Below are 17,113 nucleotides of genomic sequence, written 5' to 3'. Positions count from 1 at the left end.
CTTAATTTGCCATTTCTGTCCCAAGATCAGATTTTCTCCAGAAAACTGTAATGGATGGAAACATTCCCCACATATCCAAAACAAATCATTATGGAAATCACAGAAGACCAGTTTTAAATTGATAGACTTGATATGGTAAAGGATGCTGATTTGCCCTTCATTTTATATGTGTAACAGCTTGTATAGATATTAGTAATAGATGTAAGCTATACCTTTTTAAATGGTGAAGCAAAGATACATGTAAGGAGACATTTTGAAAGACTAATCTTTCCAGACAATCTTTCTTTTTTATGTTTGTAGTCTTGCATTCTTATGAATTAGGACTGTGTAATAGACGGGATGCTAATTAAGGTATTCATGTCTTTGTGTTGAATCTGTTAGACCTTGTATGACACATATTTGGTAAAAAAAAGTGTTCTATAAATAAATGTGCTTTAATTCTTCTGACAAAAATGTTATTTATTCTAATTGGAAAAAAACAACATTTTAGTCAATTAATATTCTACAGTAAAATTTTAGTGATACATTTTGAATGGGTTTACCACTTTATTAATATTATTTCTTGCAAAATTTTATAAGCAATAGCTTTAGAATGATCTTGCATTTATTAATACAACAAGTACAGGCATGTCAGGAATGTGGCCATTTTTAATGTACATTTCCATTTTTACATTTTATTTACATGGTTTACATTTATATATAAATTTATTTAACCTTGAAATGTTGACAGCTTCGCTGAGATGACAGTGTAATTAAACATATATTTATTTATTTAACCTTTATTTTGCCAGGGTAATTACTGTTGAGATTTAAAATCTCATCTAAAGGAGCCATGGCAAGATGGCAAAATTACAAAGTTACAGACAAAATAACACAGAAATAAAATACTAGACCTATTCAACAATACATATCACCAATATTTACTAAAACTGTTAAAATATTGTCTAGGAACAAGAAGGAAAAGTATTGTACACAAGTGTTTATACAATCCTCTTAAACTTTGTCAATGATACCAAGTTTATTAATTTGATTTGTTTTTTAAGTATTCCAAGTGGTTAGGGCAGAAAACAAATGATTTGTTTTATTAATCTTTGTCTGAAATCCAGGAGCTGATATATTATTATTATATAATTATATCATGTGATCAAAAATTAGATAGAGATCAATTTGCAGAGGTATGTAGGCAGTTTGTACAAAATAGCTTTAGAAATAAAAATGTGCCTGTGACAGACAGAGATGGCCAGCCCACATTGGAAAACAGGGCACTCTTAAAACGTTATACTGGGGCAGTCATGTATAACAAGCCACCATAATCAAGAATGGGTACTAGTGTTGTAGTGCTCCAGATCAATCTTGCTCTCCAGACCAAGACCTAACACCTAACCCTAAAAAAAAAAAAGTGCTGGCTTGATCTCAAACACAAATACAAGTTGGCAACAGGAATGGCCTGCTAATCAACAAACAGTGCAAAGGTTTGTGTGATTGATCATCAAGCTAATCAGACAGCTGATTGGATAGTCCTCCATACTGTCAGGATGGTAGCTACACCCAGAGAGGATTACTGTCTTAATAACAACAGGAAACAGAGAGAAGATAAAACTAATGTTGCATATTTTACAGCTAAAGAATTTGCTAACCTAGCTAACAAAGATATTAATGTACTGAATTAAGTTGTGTTAGTCATAGAAGCTGGACTAACGTTACAGTAAAGCTGCAATGATATTCACAGACTCTAAGTTCTTGGATCAATAAGTCAGCGAAACATTAAAACACAAATGGTGCCTCTTTCCAACCGTAGGGTAGAAAACAAGCTAGAACCCAGCTTTCATCAAAACAAGCCATCCTCTGAGCTCTACCCACATGTACACACTCACCGGACCAGTACCACTGGTATTAAATAATCTAAATAACACTTATAGTGTAGTTCAGCCATCAGGGACCTCCTGCTGGTTATACCATTACACTTCATTTTTGCATCATTTTGAGGAATTTTTACTGGGAAAAATATTCATTAACTTCACTCTTACAGTGTAGAGTCACCACAATCACTTCACACATCAAGTATCTCTGGTTATACTACAGCATAAGTTTAAAAAGTCATTCATCATTAAAATAACTTGCAAGTGCACTGATTACTGGGTATTTATGTTTGTCACTAGTTAAAATTAGGTTGATTCATGAACACTTGTCAGGAAAAGTAAAGTGGGACTATCAACAATTTAGGTCAGATTTAGCAAAGCACATAAATTCCTAAAATCATCTAAATTTGTTGTTGACCAGCCTCGGTTTAGATTGCCTAACAAAGCTAAACAGGCTTTGTAAGCCATGTTTCAGATAAGGCAATAACATCAGCACCTGTAGACTGCCCAGGTGCAAAGTCCATTTTTGCTATCAAGCAATGGACATTTAAATGAATAAGTCCAAGGACAGGTCCTTCTTTAGATTCAGCAGGTATGTCGATGCACTTGATAAGATCCGGGGTTTGGTAGGATATTTGCAGATAATTAAAAGTAATAAAACAATAAAAGATCTATGCTTAAAGGTTCTACAAGATATGACCTTCGTACTACAGACCATCCACCCGGTCAGCATATTATAAGTGGATTATAGCCAGTGACTCTGGAGAGTCATAATTTAAGACAGGTAGTGCATATCCTTCAGTGGATTCTAAATGCATTGCAATAGTCACAAGTATGTTTATAAACATTAAAAAGTCTAAGCCTACAAAGAGGAACACCCTCTCGTGTCCCAGTCCGAGGTGGCTAACTGGAGCTGACTGGCTGCACCAGGCTTATTGCACTCACCTGTTGTTGGTTGACTCTGCCTATTTAAGCTGCTCTGTTTCAGTCATCCAGCAGCTAAATTGTGACTTGCTGTCCTGCAGTTCAGTCAAGCTTTCCAATCCTGGTATCCCAGGGGTGACATTAGATCTCTTTTAATGGGGTAAGCGCCCCAGTAAAAGCACACGCTTGAGTTTTAACAAGCTCCTATATTTGGCAGTGGATTAATTTACACTGATAATAATAGGAAAATAATTGATTTGTTTTTTTAATCCAGAATGTCAAAACAAAATACAAGCTGAGGCAAAGCGGTCAGGGCTTGTACACCACACTGTGCATGTACTGTATGCATGTTGTAGCTGGTGCACTGCAGAGCACACGCAACAATTCATGTACTGATGCGCAAAACAAAAAGTAATGGACTGAGGTATGTGACGGGGACTATATTAAGTTTTTGAATAATTCCAATGATCTTATTTTGACTCAAACATTTTTGATATTATTGAGCATATAAGGAATTTGTTTCAGGCATGGAATCTGTAAGCATGTTTTGGCCGCAGACAATAGACAACAACAGGTAAAAAACATATTATATACAAAAGCATTAAATTATATTTTATATATAGGTACCATCAAGCTATCAGGCTGGTGCCTATTGCGGGCTTTATTCACAGTTTATTGCACTACAGTCAATTTTTCTGTAGTCTTCGTTAACTATTCATCAGGGTGATGGCTTAGACAGTCATGGTTAGAGACATATTCATCTGTTCATTAGACTGATCCCGTTGGGAAAGAAACTGTCCTTGTGTCTTGTTGTTTTGGCATACAGTGACCTGTAGTGCAATCCAGAGGCAAAGGGTTCAAACAGCTTGGGTCCGGGGTGTGGAGCCTAGGAACTGCACCGTTGATACAGTGCAGCTGACTATGGTGAGGCGGGGGATAGAGTGGTAGGACTCTTCCTAAAGTCCACTGTCCTCTCCACAGTTTTGAACATGTTCAGCTGAACATTGTTGCGTCTGTACCACAGGGCCAGCTGTTTAACTTCCTGTCTGTACACCACCTCGTCACAATGGTCATTGGCCTCATCCGAGGCCAATGACCATTGTGTCATCTGTGAACTTCAGGAGTTTGACCACAGGGTCCCCTGAGGCGTAGTCACTAGTGTATAGGGAGAACAGCAGCTGGGAGAGTGCACATTCCTGGGGAGCGCCTGTGCTGATAGACCGGGTGTTGGATATGATTTTCCCTAGTCTCATCTGTCCATCAGAAAGCTGGTGATCCACTGGCAGTTGTGGGCAGGCATGTTGAGCTGGGTGAGCCGGGGGTGGAGCAGCTGCCAGATGGGGGACAGAGGTGAGGTGGATGAGGCGTGTGGGGTTCTGCATCTCAAACCTGCAATAGAACTGATACAGCTCTTTTGCCAGTTTTCACAACGGGGAGCTTCCATGATTCTCTGCAGGCTTCTCTACACAATGGCAGAGTCCTTGGCTGAAGTCTGTCCCTCTAGCTTTTTGGCGTAACTCCCCTTATCCTTCTTGATTTTCCCTTTTCAGGGAATTTATGGACTGTTAATACATGCCCCTGCTCCTGAAGGCCTCTTCCATAGCACAGCAAAGCTGTTTGAGCTTACCTGTGAGCCAGAGCTTGGTGTTACTTTATGTCCAGAAGGTTTTAGTGGGTACACATATTTCCTCGCAAGAACTGTATGATGCCACAGTGTCAGTAAGTTCAAGAAAGTCTGTAGTAGCCATGTCAAAAACACTCTGGTCTGTGCAGCTGAAGCAGGCCTGCAGCTCTACCTTATCCTCCCTGGTCCACTTCCTCACTGTTGTGGTCACAGGCTTAATAGTTTTTAGTTTCTGCTTGCAGGTCAGGAGGAGACGAATGAGGCAGAAAGAAGAAAAATCTTTAGAGGAGGCCAAGACAGGGAAGAAGTTCAGAGAGGGTGAGAAAGGTAAGACCTGGCTGTAATTGGTACACAAGGTAATGTTTAGTTAGCTAGTATGGAACCAGGCACTGCTGTCGAATGTGAATTAAATCAGAGCTCTGTACATCAATACATCTGATCAGTTGGACTACTCTTACAACACTGTTTATAGGTGTATTACATGAAATAAAATGAATGCCAAGTCTGTTGCATAATACATCATATTATGTTACAGCTGGGTCATTCATTCTGAATTCAATGAATATAACAGTATTTGATGCCCTTGTCATACAGTCCAAATGTTTGTTTCACGCACATTTAACAAACAGGTGAACCTGAGACAGGAAGGGACAGTGTGGAGGAAGCTGTCTGTGTCTGTGGAGGCAGGTGTTGGCCCACCAGCCATCCACTTTATAGTATGATTTCAAAGTAATTGGAGCATTGACATGTTATGTGGCCTTATGAGTTATATAAATTGGTTAGATTGTTTTTTAAATGAATGATTTCTTGATAGATTAACTTGTGAAAGTTAAAATTTGACAAATCAAACTGGGGCTGCTTGAACTGTATTATTGTGAAATGCAAAGAAATATGCAATACAGGGCCAGGCTTTCTCATCATAAAATGTTTAATGTTCTTAATGTATGTTGAAATAAATATTTTCATAAGTATTAATGCCTCTACATTTTTGTTTGAAATGCAAAGTTGTAGTTTGATTTGATTTGATTTATTCTTTCAAGCATGTAAAGACAGTTGATATGTCAACACCCATAATTTTACACATATCCAACAAATGCTAATCCAATATCAATTTGCTTATACCTAGTACATGCTTGAATGGAGTAGGAAGAAGTCAGACTTATCCAGTCCTACCCCATGACATCATCTTACTATTATTATTATTATAGCCTAATAGAAGCAATAAGCTACAGATGGTGGAATATGACTAAATAGAACTTTAAATTCATTTAGTGTAAACCTAAAGCACACTTGGCAGCAGGTCAAAATTAAATATAAAAACTCTGTACAAAGAGATGAGAGAGCCTATAGACTCACTATTGTCACCTCATTATTTTAAGTGTATTTGATGTATTAAACATTATCATCCAGTCGCTACATTTAAACATGCATGAGCCTTCATTCCAAACAGAATGCACGTTCAACACAGGCTACACATTTCACCTGCAAATCACTAAAATCCTGCTAAATAGGTTAAAATTTGAGTTCTGCTCAGCCAACAGGTGGAGGGCCAGCAGCCTATATAAGTATCACATTTGTAGAGCAGCTATGTCTATCTCTTTGCTCACTGAACTCCATCCTGCTAAATAAATGCATTGTTTCTGTCAGTCTCTTAATAGTCACTGAGGGTGTGATCTCTCTCCTGGAGTCTCGCGCTACAACAGACCCCCCTGCAGTTGTTAGTAGCTTCCTCGCTATTCCAGACTAATAAGAGCCTAAGCTGTGTAAAAAGTGAGTACTATTCCCAATCACAGGATGATGAAGACACCTTGTTTGTTGCCACAGAAGGAGGTGTCTATATTTTTGTCCTCCCCAGCTACATACATGACGGTCAGAATATTAGGAACACCTCTGAGTTTAATGCCGTCCAGTATAACACCACCTTTAACTATGACCTCAAACATATAATTGAATTTATACAGTTATGACAATTTCACCAAACCTTGAAACATTTTGAGCTTGGCGGTTCATCCCTACAGCTACTGTGTCTACTTAACAAAATGAAGAATGACAATTACTACGCATATACAAAGCACTTAAGACTAACACAGATTTCATAAAGGAATTAGGTTTAGAGGTCATGTCAGAAGGTGACACCAGACTGCTGGGAACTGCACCTTTTTTAAAGGGTATGCTGCTGATTGGTCCAGTCAGCTGCAGACACCTCCCCTAAAGCAAGCCAGTCGCACAGAGACACCTGTTGCTTGAAACAAAGATCCACTAGGAACAGACCACTCACTCTCACACAAAATGGTCACACCAGAATACAGAGGAAAACTACACACAGATTAGCAAATGGCTAAGGTCATAACATTATTTACACATAGCCTTTTAAGGACATGCGAGTGAATCACTTTGAATTAAATCAATTTGATTGCACATGGTTTGAAACCATAAGGAGGTACAGAAGCAGAGAGAAAAGAGACACATAAACAAAGGAGGATGCTGTGCCAATTACCACATCCATCCTGTCTCATACAGAAGCCAAAAGCATAATATAGAGAACAGGACTCCTCTGTGTACATCCATATTATTCCACAGTACAGTCTGATGCTTTACCTTCAGGTGGCAGCAGAGCTCTATGGATAAAGGCAATATTTCAAGTAGTCATGAAAGATAACATTAACATTAATGATTCCTGTGGGAAAACTAAATTCTAACATGTTGAGAAATTGTCCCATTTGAGACAAAAGTTAGAAACATGACAATGATCACAGAGAGAAGTGAGTGTGAGGCTGTTCTTTATTTTTGCAAGACAAAGTGGTAAAACAATATTGTTTGCTGAAATGACAAGTGAAAAGCAGATGAGTTGATAATGTTGTTAAATCCCTGCACTTTTAAGATTAGGGGAAACTGCATAGTTGCTACACTATCTATTCGTGTCCCCAGAGCTAATGGATTAGCATTGATTGTTCTTCAATCTATGGTATTATTCAGATTACAGATAATCATAATTTGTCAACGAGCAGGTTAAAACTCCTGTACTAATACTTTTATAGAACATCATTCATACTTTATACCTTTAAATTGATTATGCTTTCTCCTGTTCTTCACACCTCATTTTAAGCAAGTAGACTGCAATTTTCCTTTCAATTGTTGGTGGCAGAAACAGCTTCTACTATTCACACTGTAAAGAACTCAGTATTTGATTTTTTTAAATTTATTTTATTTTTATGGCCTGAGTTTGACTTTGCCTTGAATTTGGCTCTGGTGTCATATTTTAGTTTTGCTCTCTTTTAACCAAGACCTGTGAGAGTTGTGTACTGGAAGATTTGCTATTTTGGCAAAAAAAAAAAAAAAAAAAAAAATTGGCTGCAAACATGTTACTGATAATGTAATACCGCCAAAGAAAAAGAAACGTATTAACCATCGGTGTATTGCTGCCAGAACCCACCGGAATAATGCACCACCACTTTTTTTCTCAAAGAGAGGAAAAAGAATAGGGGTGGGTTCTTGTAGGAGTGAATGTGGGTGTGTGTGGTTGCCTGTCGCTAAGTGTCAGCCCTGTGCTAGGCTAGCAACCTGTCCAGGGTGGACCTCACCTCTCAGCCAATGTCAGCTAGGATTGGCTCTAGCCCCCCCACACCTTTGTTCAGGGTAAGCAGTATAGATAATGGATGGACGGATTTTCATTTTATATTTTAGTGCAGACATATGGATTTACCAAAGTTGAATAACAATTAACTTGAAGTGCTTGAACAAAACTGAACCAGCATGAACATTACAGTATTGACTATGAAGTTTTTGTTCTACAAAATATTTTTTTAATACTCCACATTATTACCACATTAGAGCAAGAGCCTTCTTTTTTTGTGCAAAACCTCTGACAAACTCATCCATGTTTATTACTGACTATGACCTTCTCATGAGCCCTGGGAACGCTTCCTTGTAGCCTGCTGTTGGCGGGGGGTGGGGTCATGCTTTTACTGGGACTAGTGCATGGGAGCTCTGGTGGATTCTCCAGCTGAGAACCAGTGGACTGGGAGCTCTGCTCTTACTACCATGTAAGTCAGGGGCAGTACCTGCTTTGCAAATTAAAAAACGATAGATTACAAGCTAGTAATTTAATCTAGCAAACACACCAAACAAAGCAGGCTACCACATGCTTTTGCGCGCACACACACACACACACACTAAAGCTGCACTGTACAGATGCTGTTACACAGATCAAGCAGATAAACCTGTGGAGGAACAAGAGCAGAAAAACTGAAGCTATAAAAATACAAAAGATATCTGAGGAGTGTGTCCAGAGCTAAAGTCTAAACTAGCCGACTCTGCATTTCTCTCAAACACAATACCGTGACCACTGCTGCTGCTGCAAGTGACAAAAACTAGCTCACTGATGAGAGAGAGGCTACTGAAGTGAATGAGCTATGGAGGTGCTGCTCAAACATGGTGTTTAACAAGTTTTACAATGGTTATGTGTGGACTCACAGTTCTTGGTTTAGAGAAAGTAACTCAAAAGCAGTTTCACTTGAGACACTGATGTGACAGCAGTGCCCACTGTGTTTCTGCCATACTCCTTTCTCACCCTTTTTCTGCTAGTAGTGTAGTAGTGTAATCACGAGCAAGTTCAGTTGGGTCCATTTGGTCTAAATTTGTAAAAACATTAGCACTACAAAAATATTTTAGTGCGAGAATGAAGCTGCCAACTATGTCCACCATCATTAGTGTACAGTAATTACAAGATACTACAGTTAATCTGCCATTGATATATAGATATATACAGCACCTATGATGACCTCTAGCTTTTAAATGGCAGCAAAAAATTATTCTGGTAGAGATCCTTTATTTCAGATCACACCTCAGCTCTGTACTCACCCCATCTCTTTGCCACTTTTCTTTTTCTTACTCTTTAATTAATCATTTTTTAAAATAGATTTGAGTCACTGAAGATAAGAGTGCAAATGTTATTCTGTGTAACAGCGAAGTTATGACTTTCTGTGACATTTTTAGAGAAAATTATTAAGAACCCTAGACAGATGGCCCCTTTCTTATGTAAAACTATGCAGATAAATGTATTTTCTATTATCATATATTAAAGTGTTGAAGACAATGTCAGTGTGCCTCACTCTGTGCCTTACCTGGTTCTGCACCCCGGTACTTTCCAGCCACAGACAGACTCCACTAATTACCTGCAGCATTAGGCAGCACATAATGAGGTGACAGCTTCTAGTCAAGAGCACGCTGAAGGAAGTCAGACAGACAGATAATTGGGTGGGGGAGGCACAAACTACTTTCTCCTGATCATACAGTTAAAAAGCACCTCTGTAAATCGGTTAAAAAAGGAACATTATAACCTTCATTCATGAGTGGTGCAATACACCACAGAATGTGTATACAAACAGGATGCATCATTGACTGTCAAACTGGGAAAGTATTTGCGACATTGACTTTAGATATCTAACAGCTGGATGGACAGGCTGACCTGCAGGGCTTGCATGCTGCAGTTTCTGCCCCCTCTCTTGAAGTTCAGTGTGATTCTAGAGACATCCCTGACTCTCCAGTCAGAGTTGCAGGAGCTACTGAAGAAAGATGTCATCTGCAGAGTCCCCTGAGGGGAGCAGAATCTGGGGTTCACAAGAAAATGGGGGAGATGGGGCTTATCTTCAGCCTGTCCCTTTTCAACAAGTCAGTACTGGCTCGCCAAATGCTTATGATGAGACAGGTCAGGTTTTTACGTCTCCATCATTACCAAACACAAGAAATTCCCATGTTTCTTATTCCAGCACCAGTACATCTGCATGCAATTTCAGTATTTTCCAGTATATGAAGTAAGAACAGTGACACAATTTTAACACTGAGACTAGAATTTGAAAGGTTTAAAATACTGTACATTGTCAATTTAAATAACAATTTAACTGTTGCATCAAATGCAGCTGTCTTTTAATTAATTTTTAAATGCTCAAATATATTCCTGTCACTACTTTGCATTTAAATAACAATGTTAATGTGTTCAAAAACATCACTGAAATTTGTGGCATTTGTGGTTTAATTTTCTAACTCTCTAGGCTATACAAATTTAAAAAATAGAAGAACTAATAGTCACACTGAACAGCTGAATCTGAGTCAACTAACAAAATTCTTAGTTGGGTACAGCCCTAATTTTAAAAGTATATTAACACTAGGTTTTATAGCATTTGAGCTGCTTACCATCAACAGATTAATAGAACAAAATGCGCAATGTCACATTAACTCTTATGATTGGTTCTGACTTCTGTTTTTGGGCTTTTATTCTTGCCTATGCTTTTCTTACCTGTCTCAGCTTTACACTGCTCATCAGCCACCTATTTGCTTGCATATATGTCTAGTTTACCTCTGCCTGGTTACCCAGTGCCAGATTGTCTCTTGCCATTGTGCAGAGCACTGTAGTAATTTGCTGATGCCTATACCTGACATGTGTAGGCCTGGCTTGTTTCTTGCCTCTGCATCTCAGTTTGTTCATATCGAATTGTGTGGACTGTGATCACTGGATCTGTAATGTTGTTTCAACTTGTTTGTATGGACCTTTACTACGGTGCTTTGGACAGGTTTTTGGCTGTGTTTTGGAGACTGAGTTGTTCTTCCTCTGATCTCAGCTGTTTGCATTTTTGTGTGCACACTGAAAATAATTATGTTACGCATATGTTTGCACCTTCCACCTCCAAAAAGGAACTATATTTGAATATTTGTGAATATAAGAATTCCAGTTTTAAAACTTTACTTGCAAGCTGTCCATACTCGCCAAATCTGCATCTCTTGACCATTGATCTGCCTGAGAAACCGGATAACTGCAGCAATTCATTCTACTGCCCTCAGCCCACAGGGTGGCTGTGCTCCTTTCACAATCCCCATAATAAATGTTTTATTCTACTTAATGTTTTCTGGAATGACTTGAACAGTTTGTACCATTGCAAATAAATAAATAAACAAATAAAAATGGAGCAGGCAGTAGCAGTCCTTTTATGAAATAAAATATAATCCCAAATCAGAAAAAGTTGGGACTGCATGTAAAACGTAAAAGTGAGTGTTTATTTTGAACAAAGAATAAAATTTAGGTATCACATCAAATAATGTGCTGCTGTTTTGTTTTCAGTGTAATACAGGACACAGATGGTTTACAAATCACTATTTTCAGTTTTACTTTTGGTTTTACATACCATCCCAACTTTTTCTGATTTGGGTTTGTAATTATTACAGCAGCTGGATCTTGTAATCAAAAAGACTTGCACATCAGTGTTTTATTACCCCCTAGCTAGGTTGCCAAATGGTCAAAGGGTTCTCAGAACTGGACCAGTTGAAGCAGGTATCCACCTGAACCACTGGGGACAGTAGTGAGCAAATTGCTGCTTGATGCACCAGAATGAGGAAAAGAAGATGCCAAACTAGAATAAGCCACACAGAGGTGAGATTTGTGCTTTAATGGAGGTGTTTTTCAAACATTTTGGTCTACTTTAAGAGTGATCAATCCTACTAAACATGACACTTCTTTTTAGTTTTTATTTGCTGTTTTACCATGGGTTGGATACACTGTACATGTGCATGCACGTGTAGTCTATAAATCCCTCACTGTTGAAGTTTTGGACTATTTCCCAAAATATTTTTTCTGTAGGCTCCTCTGTCAGTTGTTGTACACCCAGTGAACATGTACCTGGTATGGACATGAGTGTGACCCTCCTGCAATGTGCACACAAAATGGTACGCACTGCACACTATGCTTTCAGTGTATACATACGTTTTATGGTTTTCTCCATTGATGCCACGACAGCGCCATCTTTTGTTAATGCAGTGTTATTAAACAGTCAAACAGGGAAATCTAAATAGGACTGTTCGTGCAGATTCTCAGTTATCCAGGTCATAGTAAGCTGAAAAAACAGAAAAAATCAACTGGACTTGGTTTTAGGTAGAAGACCTTTCACCTCTCATTCAAGAGGCCTCATCAGTTCTGTCTGACTGGTGTTGAGCAGGAGATATTTATCCCCCTGGGTAGGGGGTAAATATCTGCTCAACCAAGTCCAGTTGATTTTTTTCTACATTTTTTCAGCTAAACTGGACTAGTCACGCAATCTGTGTGTTCACACATCAATATGGAGGGGTAGTTAGTATCGGCACCGTAATGAATCTGTAGTTGGGACACAGCTCCCAATTATTCTTTTATTTACATCAATAATGTAATGCTACAGTATGTAGCACGAGCGTCACACTCCATATCAATCTGCTAAGCTCTGCCTAGCTCTTCAGCCTGACAGATGTTGAGCAGTTTTGCAGAAAAGAATGGACAATAATTCCAGTGTCCAGATGTGCAATGCTAACTGACTTATCCACAAAGGCACAATGCCGTAGGCTAATTGCTGCCAAAGGTGCATCTACTAACTTGAAGGGGGTAAATAATTATGCAATCACTTATTTACTGTTGTAAATTTTTAATTAACTTTACTTTGTAGAGATGTTTTCATTGACATGAATGAATCTTTTTCTGTAGATTTGTGTCAATAAAAGCTACATTAAATTGACAATGATTCAAAGTTACAACAAAATAAAAGGTGAAAACCCAGAGAGTTGAAAAAAAATTTATAGACACTGTATGAGAAGAGGGAAATGAGAAGTTGTAAATTTTGGGTGACTGACCCAAAGTGTGAATTTCATTTGGTCTACTCCATTGTCTACAGTGACAACATAAACAAAAAAATAAATGTTCCATTAATATAGTTATACATCAAGACAATGGTGTGTGTGTGTGTGTGTGTGTGTGTGTGTGTGTGTGCCCATCATTTGTCTAGTACTGTGTGCTTTTTCCAATATTTCCAACTTTCTCCAAATACTGACACCCCTGCATTTCTGTCAGATAACACAACACTTCTTCCAAAAACAGTTGCAGTCACAAATTCTTTGGTGTTCTCAAATGTACTTCTTGTGTTTGCACTGGAACAACACAAAAAGCTGAGGACAAATCCAATTCTGATACGTTCTACCCAGAACTCCATAAATGGACTGGACAGAATTACTGACACCCTCAACTTAATATTTGGTAGCACAACCCTTTGGACGAAATACCTGAAATCAGTCCCTTCCTGTAACCATCAGTGAGTTTCTTCTACCTTTCTACTGGAATTTTGGACCACTCTTCTTTTGCCAGCTGCTCCAGGTCTCTAAGATCTGAAGGGTTCCTTCTCCCAGCTGCTGTTTTGAGATCTCTCCACAGGTGCTCCATGGGATTTAGAGCTGGACTCATTGCTGGTCACCTCAGCACTCTCCAGCACATTGTTTGAAACCATTTCTGGCGCTTTTTGAAATCTGCTTTGGATCATTGTCCTGCTGTTAGACCCATGACCTCTGACAGAGACCCAACTTTCTGACACTGGGCCCTACATTGTGTCCCAGAATTCATTGGTAGTCTTCAGATTTCATAATGCCATATACACAGTCAAGATGTCCGGTGCCTGAAGCAGCAAAGCAACCCCAAACCATCAGTGAAGCTCCACCATGTCTGACTGTAGGGACTGTGTTTTTTTCTTTGAAGGCCTCATTTTATTTTCTGAAAACAGTAGAATGATGTGCTCCACCAAAAAACGTTCTGTTTTATTTTCATCTATCCACAGGACATTCTCCCAGAAGTATTGTGGCTTCTTCAGGAAGTTATAGAAAAATCCAGTCTGGCTTTTTTATGTCTCTGTGTCAGCAGTGGGGTCCCCCTGGGTCTCTTACCATAGCATCCCTTGACATTCAGATGGCGATGGATAGTGTGAGCTGACACTGTTGCACCCTGTGCCTGCAGGTCAGCTTCAATCTGTTTGGAAGTTGATCGAGGTTCTTTATCCACCACTGGAACAATCCTTCATTGCAACCTGTCATCTAGTTTTCTCTTTCGTCCACATCCAGGGAGATTAGCTACAGGGCCATGAGCTGTAAACACCTTGAAAATGTTGTGCACAGTGGGCACAGGAACAACCAGATCTCTGGAGATGGACTTGGAGCCTTGAGATTGTCCAGGCTTTTCCACTATTGTGGTTCTCAGATCCTCAGACAATTCTTTGCTCTTCTTTATTTTCTCCATGCTCAGTGTGGTCCACACCACACAAAGGTTAAGTCAACTTTTCTCCATTTTAACTGGTTGCAAGTGGGATTTTTATGTTGCCAGCACCTGTTGGTTACTACAGGTGAGTTTCATTATTAATTAATGGAGCATCACATGCTGGAAATACAACTATTTCTGATGATTTTGAAAAGGTGTCAATAATTCTGCCCGGTCCATTTTTGGAGTTCGAGTGGAAGGATCAGATTTGGTGGGTTTTTTTCCCCTCTGAGTTTTGTGTTGTTTCAATGCAAGCAAAAGAAATAAACATGAATTTTCTGGGAGAAATCCAAAACTGCAGGGGTGCCAATATTTTTGGCCATGACTGTATTAGGGAGGAAAGATGGAGGTGTGAGAGTGGGCTTTCCACCTCTGTGTCCATCCATCTATCTCTACCTCACATAGGAGAAGCCAAACTCCTTTGCCCTTTAATACTCCACTTTGTCTCATCTCTATTCCCCCTGTCTCTGACCTTTCCCAAATAACTCTTGCTCATTTTCATTTCCCATCTCACTGACCTCTCCCAGACAAGCCAATTATTTCTACTTTGCACCCATAAAGAGCAGCAGGGTGTAGCCATGGTCACACAAGGGCACAAAGGACATATGGTGCAGAGCCTCCAGTGTATGTGTGTGTGCATGCGTGGCTGTGTGCTGCTTACACAGAATACAAGAATATGTCCTATCACCTTCCCAAGGGATTGCAGCAAGGTAAAGAACAAATGTTCACAAAGCATCACACTACTTTATATTATCCACTCTACACTGAAAACTGTAAAGTGTGCCTTGACTTGTTGAAGCAATTACACTATAGTAAAAAGGAAAGAAAAGTGGATTGCTCTTTGGTACACAGTGAATAGGCTGCAATTAACCCCTTAAGGCCTAGGCTCTTATTTGGAATTTGCACCTAAAAAACACACAATTCCACTTAGTAATAGTGCCACAACTGTGAGGTCAAAATGAACAACTTTGGGCGTTATGGATAGGTAACACATTTTTATATACAATCACCAGTCCACACTAAGATTAAAAAAAAAACCTTCAAATTTTTTCCTTCTACCTAATCAAACTCTAAATTAGTGTGTAACATATTCACCTTCAAAACAATGATTTAGCAAACACTGATGCTAAATAAACCTGTCATAAAACTGTTATTCTACTAAATTTGATGCTATAGAAATGAAGCAAGCAAGTGCTAGGCAGCATTTTAACCATTTAGGGGGTTTTGGAGAGCCAAATGGATTTACTGTCCTGACAGGTAATCTAACTATAAACTTTTTTGATTCCTACTACAGCTGGCTCTTTGCACACAGTACACTTTTCAAACATTTTAATTTTTATCACCATCCAGTGGAGTATTTTATTGCACACTGGCTATAGAGACAGGCAACTTTCTTACAAAATCAAAAATTCAATATAGGCTTCCAGAGCTTCCATGCACATAAATCATGCACTTTCTACTTTTTATTTTTCAAACTAAAATGCAGACAACACACCACATAGACATATGTAGCTAACTAAGCTAACTACACCTGACTGCTCTCTTCTACTGTGCAGCAGAGATGAATTTTCAGACAACTCTATGACCACGGTTGCACTTTGTCATCATGGATGACTATATACGTCTCAGCTTGAGAAACACTAGTGTCAGCTAATGTTAACAGGGTTTTACAATGTATATTAAATAGATTTGGCATGGTGCATGGTCCAATATGACTGTGTTACTTTATAAAACATGCAGGTTTATAAGTCATACATACCATCACCTAATGTTAACCTAATATAATCCCTAACCCTAACTACTCTTTGGGGTCGGGTGATATAACAAAATTTAGATTCAATTCAGTACCAAGTAATACTATGTCAGGATCACCGCTTTCAATAGTGATACTTTTTTTCCTGTTGAAAGCAGAACTTAAAGGAGAGTAGCATGTCATAATTTATGGTTAGAGCCGTCGGTTGAGTTGGCGCTGCAGATGGCTGCCATCGGTTCTGTACCGGAAACAAATTCCTTGTGTGTAACATACTTGGCCAATAATGGTGATTATCCTTATCCTTATCCTTTATGAGGTAAAAGCATTAATAATAAGGTATTTCTGAACACATTTTCACTGTCATCAAATGATTTGTTAAACATTATTGTTCTGCTATTTTTTGTTAATTATTTGATCACATTACAGCACAATGGGAAATTAGAGAATGCTGTGCTCTAATTCTCACCAAGACTTGGCTTTCTGACAGAGTTCCAGACTCTGCGATTCAGCTACAAACACACGCTGTACATCGAGATGACCGCACTGCTGCTTCAGGGAAGGTAAAAGGAGGTGGTGTGTGTGTTTATCAATAACTCGTGGTGTGGAGACGTACAGACTGTTTATAAGCACTGTTCACCAGACATAGAGTTTTTATTGCTGAAATGCCGGCTGTACTATCTAGCCAGAGAGCATAGTGCTGTGTTTCTAGCTGCTGTGTATGTTAGCCCAAGAGCTAATCCCTCTGCGGCTCTCAGCAAACTCTATGATGTCATCAATGCGCTAGAGACAGCTCACCCCGATGCTGTATTTATCGCTGCAGGCGACTTTAACCAGTGCAATTTACAGACTGTACTTCCCAAATA

This window comes from Monopterus albus, unplaced genomic scaffold, assembly GCF_001952655.1.
Source record: "Monopterus albus unplaced genomic scaffold, M_albus_1.0 scaffold111.1, whole genome shotgun sequence".
Taxonomy (NCBI): domain Eukaryota; kingdom Metazoa; phylum Chordata; class Actinopteri; order Synbranchiformes; family Synbranchidae; genus Monopterus; species Monopterus albus.
This window is presented reverse-complemented; position numbering follows the sequence as displayed.